A 7,500-nucleotide genomic window follows, 5' to 3' on the forward strand; every position below is an offset into this window, starting at 1 on the left:
TCTCTAGATATCTTTCTAGAATATTTTAAATGAACCGTGTCAATAAAAAACAAAATATTTCAATATATTGTCAGTGATATTGTCAATGTTCCCAATAATGACACCAATCAACTCTCGTTACTACCCTTGTCTTCTCTAGATATCCTTCTAGGATATTTTACATGAAAATGACATGGTCAATACAAATCAACCTATCTTAATATATTGTCAGTGATCTTAGTAATGACATCAACAACCTCTGATTCCTAACCTAGTCTTTTCTAGATGTCTTTCTAGAATATTTGACATAAAACTAATATGGTCAATACAAATCAAACTGTTTCAATATATCGTCAATTATATTATCAATGTTCCCAGCATCGACATCAATAACCTCTCCTTACTATCCTAGTCTTCTCTAGATGTCTTTCTAGAATATTTGATGTGAAAATGATATGGTCAATACAAATAAGAATATTTCAATATATTGTCAATGAAATATGTACACGTCTCCCTTGCCTTTATCAGCCTTGTGTTTCAACAAATCAGGAACTCATCAGGATGAGGCAAAGTTAATAATGACCAATCTCCAACGCAATACTTGATCTGTCTCACCAGATGGATTAAATTATCATACAAACAAGATCTGATCGAAATAATAACATCGAAACATTTGTTTGTTTGTTTGTTTAAGAAGGAAATAATCAAGAACTGGTTTACCAACAGAGTGGTTAACGAATAGAATAGACTTAGTAACCATGTAGTGAGCGCTGAAGTTATGGGCTCTTTTATGAGAAGATGAGATAACTTTATGTATAGGGATGACAGATGGTTAGGGGCATGGAACTGCCTAGTCTAGGCCTTAAGGTCTCTTGCAGTCTCCTCCATTCTTATGTTCACAACGTCGATATTCCTCAACCGATCTTTGCCGAACTTGGCTCTCAGGTCAACATTCAACTGACGGTTATACAAAAAACACGGAAAGCCTGGAACCATTTCTTCGTCCGGGGTAATATCCAGGTACTAGTTCGAGTAGAAATTATTATGTGACTGGCAAATAGCGGTGCCATATTTTTTTTCTGGCTAAACGCAAAATATTTAAATAATTAGATTGTCTTTTAATATGTCTCGGGCTGTCAATTTTGATCAGAAAATATTTAAATAATTTGATTGTCTTTTAATATGTCTCTGGCTGTCAATTTTTATCAGGTTTTCAAGCACACACACACACACACACACACACACACACACACACACACACACACACACACACACACACACGCATGCACACACACACACATAATATATATATATATAATATATATATATACATATATACATGTATACATACAAAAAATATATATATATATGTGTGTATATATATATATATATATATATATTTTTTTTTTTTTTTTTTTTTTCTCTAGCAGCCACCCACTCTACGTGATGACTGTACGTGGGATTCGAACTATCACCCACCTCTCTTTTCGCCTTCAGATGCCAGCGCCCTCGCCCGGTCGTCCATCAATACAATTCGTATTAATAATCTTTCCATTAAGCAACAAGCGACGTCAAACAACTTCCCTGGACTAATTAAACCAACAAAAATACAGTTTTTTATGTATTTTGTAAGACAAATGACACTGTCTGGTCCTATGAGAGAAACAAATTAACTTTGCCTTTTAGGTTGAGTCAACTTCGAATTAATCTTAATAGATATAGTTAAAAAGTTTGACATCTTTTCACTCCAAAAAAAAGCACATCAGAAGAACTATTTTTTTCATTATTAAATTATCTTAAACTTAATTTCAAATAATTTAAATGAACGTCTTCATATTTTCAATCATATTTCAGTTGTTTTTATCGATTTTGTATTTAATGTTCAATTAAATTGATCTTGAGCTCCACCATTTTACTTCAGCATCCACAAATATCAACCACAGTTCACTTATTCTAATCTAAACTTAAGATTTTTAAAATAGATTATATAGTTACCATCAGGCGATCTCAATCAACTAATTGGCATCTTAAAGGTTGCAGCACACTAGGCATTTCTCGCTAGCATGCTACTTGCTTTTGTAACTTCGTTTCAGTGGAAACCACTTCGGTTATGATTTTTTCTTTTTCAAATTTCCAAATGTCACATTACTTTTGCGTCATATAGTGCACAGAAGCTGAATGACAAACTAAGAGAAGTTAAACCTATACGAATATTAGACACATTTTTGAGATGCTCTTACGGAAGTCTAATATTGTAACCGTAGTCATTCCTACTCAAACGAAGTAACAAAAGCAAGTAGCATGCTAGTCTAGTGTGCCGCCACCTTAAAAGTCAACTGAGAAGATTTTGGATTTCTTTGTTTTTTGTTATTTCGTGTAAGAAAATGCACGTTTCTAACATTTCACAGTCTTGATTTTATCCAAATAGCATGATCTTAAAGGTGCCTTATAGCAGACGAACTTTTCAATGTCGTAGTTACATTTTCCACCGCTAGGACAACAGATGACGTAACGACTGCTGTTTACATTCTTCAACATGGCCAGCACGAAATACGAAAGAAAGTGACTTCACATCGAGTGAAGAAAATTGATCGAATTCGAATGCCCTTTCGTGTTCCAGTGTGGATCAAATCAATCCTAACGATGCTTGTTAACTATTGTCAGTGACAGCGTAGATAACACAGGCCTACCTATACATATGACATGATACAGATTTATACACCTGCCTCCAGGCGTTTTATTATTATCATTATTATTTTTTTTATTATTTTTTTTTATAGCAGTGCTCCTTCGACGGCGTTAGCTTGCCGAACCTGGGGTCCTGTCGGTGACAAAAATTGTCGGTGTTGCTTGTGACTCGCCAAGGCCAGGGTCCCGAGTGTACTTTTTTTCTAAATGTTTCGAACAGAGTTTCGCTCTCAATTCAGGCTTCCATGACTCGTGCCGTCTGCACCGAATGATCCAGTCCTTTTCACGAACAGGATCTTTCGGAAAAGAATAAAAATGAAGTCCATCCGCAGCAGAAAGTTTTGTCGAATCACTGTTGCAATTTGCGGCGACACAATCAACCATTTTCGAACTAAATACTTGATAAAACTTTGCTAACACACGAAATATGACAGATAACTGATCAAGCTGACAGCGCAGTCCAACATTTTATAGTGCACGCATATGGCATGCATCAGAATGTAAACAGCAGTACTGACGTCACAGCCAATAGAGCTTTACGTGAACAGCCGAAGATCGGCGAAGGAAAAGTTTGTCCGTTACCGATATTTTGATAGAACTTTTTATCACATTGCGCAATAATTAGGATTTATTTTTACACTATTTGATCAAAAAGTGACTAAGCCATACATCTACCAAATATCCACCACCTCTTTGAAAACTTTCTCCGTTGAACTTTAAGCAGGCAAGGGGGCGGGCTGGGGGTAGGGTGGGGTTAACAGAAAACGGAATGTGGAATTATTCACGAAAGTTCAGTTCTTGTCTTATCAACTCCCGTCTTTTAAATAAATCATCCTCCCCAGTTGACCCAGAAAAGGTTATTTTAACGATTCCGATACGAATCCCGATGCTGCTCTAAACTTCCGATTCCGATACCTACAAATATTGAAATCCATGATTATTTTCAAACCCTGCAGTTGGTCCAGGAAACAAATACTTTACAAGCAAAGTACATTTATTAATCGTTTCTTGAAATCGGAAGTCTAAAGTAGTATCAGGACTCGAACCGGTATTGGAAGTTTAGAGCAGTATCGGGACTCAAAACGGGACTGGAGGTTTAGAGCAGTATCGGTACTCGAATCGGAATCGGAAGTTTAGATCAGTATCAGGACTCGTATCGGAATCGTTAGATTTTTTATATCGTCCCATCACTATCTTTAGGCCCTGTTCACACTTGCGGTTTAAACCACCTCTGTTTGAACGCGGCAGCTCAGTTACGATGTAAGTCAATGGAGGCATTCAAACACATGCGCTCTGTTTTACCTTGACTATGCAGTACCGCCGCGCCGCGGTGTCTGCCCTGAATAAATCAGGTGACGTCAAGTGATTTTGTTGAGCTGCATGGAATCTCTTGCAGTCTAAAGGTTTACTGTGTTGATGGAGATTGAAATACTTATAGTGTACATTATATATACAAATAATACACACACATACACACACACACACACACACACACACACACACACATATATATATATATATATATACAATATATATACATATATACAATATATATATATATATATATATATACATATATATATACATATATATATACATATATATTTATATATATATATATATATACATACTCGTATATACGTATACATCATTTATCTATTCATATACAATATATTGATTCAATACTACTGCAACCCCCTTGAAAAACGAATTATTGAATAATATTATTGATAATAGAGGGTTGATGGGGCACCTGCAACCTAACAACTGGATAAAAAAAATGAAAACCGGAATTTCTTCAAGAATAAAAGCCAAATTTCCCAGACGCAAATTGGAGCGCGTTTGCTCGGGCAAAGAGGGGGGAACTAAGGACGAGTCTGACCGTGTAACTAGGCCGAACTTGACCGAGTAAATAGGCCCTGATGGGGACCAATTTGCCCTCGTAACTAGGGGCCGAGTCGAGCAACAGATGGTATAACGAAGAGAGAAGTTTCGCGCCGAGTTGCAGAAGTCAAAAATATTTTCTGGCGCCTTCGAGTAAACCAAAGAAGGGAGGTGGGGAGAGGGGGAGGAGGAGAGAAGAAAAGGGGGAGAATAACTCTTGGAATCTACAAGAATTGTGGGAAATGAGGTAAGGGGGAGAGTGAGAGGGAGGGACAAGGGGAGAGGAGGAGAAGAGGAGAGGGGGAGAAGGGAAAGGGGGAGAGGAAAGGTTAAAAGGGAAGGGAGATAATCATCCCTTGGTGTCTACAGGAAAAGGGAAAGGGAGAAGGGGTGATGAGAGGAGGAAGATGGAAGGGGGAGAGGGAACTGGGAGACGGGGGAGAGGGAAGGGGGAAAATCATCATTTGTAGTCCACAGGAAAGTGGGGAGATAAAGAGGGGGTAAAGGAAAGGATGAGAGGGGGAGGGGGAGACGGGGAGGAAGGTGAATCACTCCTAGGAGTCTACATATTAAGGCGAAAAGGGGAGTAAGGGGGGAAAAGGGGAAAAAGGGAAGGGAGAAGAAGCACATCCTTGGTTTCTAAGGAAGGAAGGGAAAAGGGGGAGAGTGATGGGTGGGGAGAATTTTTCCTTGGAAACTGCAAGATAGGGGAGAAAAGGGGAAAGCGGGAGGGACAGGGGAAAATGGGGGGAGAAGGAAAAGGGGGAAGGAAAGGGGAAAGGGGGAAGAGAGGAAAAGGAGGAGGGAGAGGGGGATTATCATTCTTTGGTGTCATACATTCAGATCCATTTAATAATACGGCACAATAAATCCTATTTTATAATATTGTTGACAATATACGTATGGATATTATTGATAGAACAATGCAATAGCATTAAGTCAATATATTGCGTAAAAATTATTCATGTAAAGGTGGCGTCACACTAGGTATGTCTTGCTAGCATGCTACTTGCTTTTGCTACTTCGTTTGAGTAGAAACCACTTCGATTACGATCTTTTCTTTTTCAATTTTCCAAATGTCAAATTACTCTTGCGTCATAGAGTGAGAAACTGAATGAAGAACTACGAGAAGTTAAATCTAGACAAATGTTAGACACATTACTGAAGTGTTCTTACGGAAGTCTAGAATATTGTAAGTAAAGTCGTTTCTACTGAAACGAAGTAGCAAAAGCAAGTAGCGTGCTAACCTAGTCTGCCGCCACCTTGAGGATTATGGGTGTGCCTAAAGATCTGTGTTGTTATACACTAACAATCATACTGCTTAATTTGTAGGAGTTTCGATTTTCTTGAGTTTTGTGACAAATTAGTGCAACATGAATAAATTTCTATAAAAATATATATTCTGCCTTACCAGTGTTTTCTAATGAATTTATATCTTGGCATAGAAACTCGCGCGCGCACACGCACAAACACACACACACACTGGCGTTCAAGGATCAAACTGTCACACCATCCAACTACGTGGCAATAAAGTCGTTTTTACCACCGCTTTGCATTGCATCTTATTGGTACGACTTTGCATTCTTCCATCTCCCAAACTCCTTACGGTTGTCGCCTTACTTGGGGTCCAGCTCCACTCTCTCTCTCTCTATCCACACGCACGCGTGCACACACACACACACACACACACACACACACACACACACACACACACACACACACACACACACACACTCGTGTGTGTGTATATATATATATATATGTATATATATATATATATGTATATACATATATATATATATATACATGCATATATATATATATTTATATACATATATATATATATATACATGCATATATATATATATACACGCACACACAGATAGGACGCTTATTCTTAAAAAAAAACGACCTTGAAACTGAAAACCCTCATTCTTAATGTACGGTCCTATCCTTCTTCTTAGCTTAAGGTCTCTACATTCCATCTTCTCTCATGCGGAACAGAAAACTAGAATAAAAAATCCACGAGTTACCCTTTCCTAAAATATTCCTCATCCCACTCCCAGGAGGTGGTAAGTGAGAAACCCCTGGTAGGTCAAAACCTGTAATTTTTAAGCCGATGATTGAGTCGCCTTCCCGCCTGGCTAGGACTGTCGGGGACCAACGTGAGAAGCCCGCGGCGGGTCCCGGGAATAGAACTCACAACCAACTGCTCACAAGTTCGACATAGTTCCCACTGGACTACCACGCGGTCCTCACCCTATCCTACCATACTTAATCAAAGAGTCATTTTTTTTCACGAACGAATGCATCACACAAGTACTGACTGTGAGCCATGTCCGGAGTCCGCAGGACCGAAGGCAGAGTGTATCTGGCGGTGAGGGGTCACCAAGCGACCCCAGCACCACCGGAGTATTACACAAGTACTGTCACAATTAACGTATCCTGCGGACATATTCTCGGGCGAAATTAATTAGGTAAAGATTACGTTTCCCAATGGTAATGGCGGACATATTGGATTACTGGGTCTCCAGTACCGCTTGACGTAAAGGCTTTCGCTATGTGCTGCTCTATTTTCCCCTTCATTAGTGTGTGCGTTTCATAATGAAATATTACTCATTTATTAGAAAAAATTACGATGTTGGTCAAAATATTTTTGACATAAAGCGCCGTCCGCATGCACGTACACACACATACATACACACACACACACACATACATGACACACTAAGAAAAATTGTGACAAAAATGGCTGCCGTGTGTGTGCGTGCGTGCGTGTGTGTGTGTGTGTGTGAGTGTGTGTGTGTCTTCATGTGTTTATGCAAGTGTTTGCATATACGTGTGAGTGTGCTTCTATGCTTCTACAGTATATATATGTTTACGTATGTGTATATTCACACGTTGTGCCTATGTATACATATAGTGTGCATATGATTGTGAACATTTATG

The sequence above is a fragment of the Oratosquilla oratoria genome, chromosome 9, assembly GCF_046742065.1.
Source record: "Oratosquilla oratoria isolate Oo_2021 chromosome 9, ASM4674206v1, whole genome shotgun sequence".
NCBI classification, from domain to species: domain Eukaryota; kingdom Metazoa; phylum Arthropoda; class Malacostraca; order Stomatopoda; family Squillidae; genus Oratosquilla; species Oratosquilla oratoria.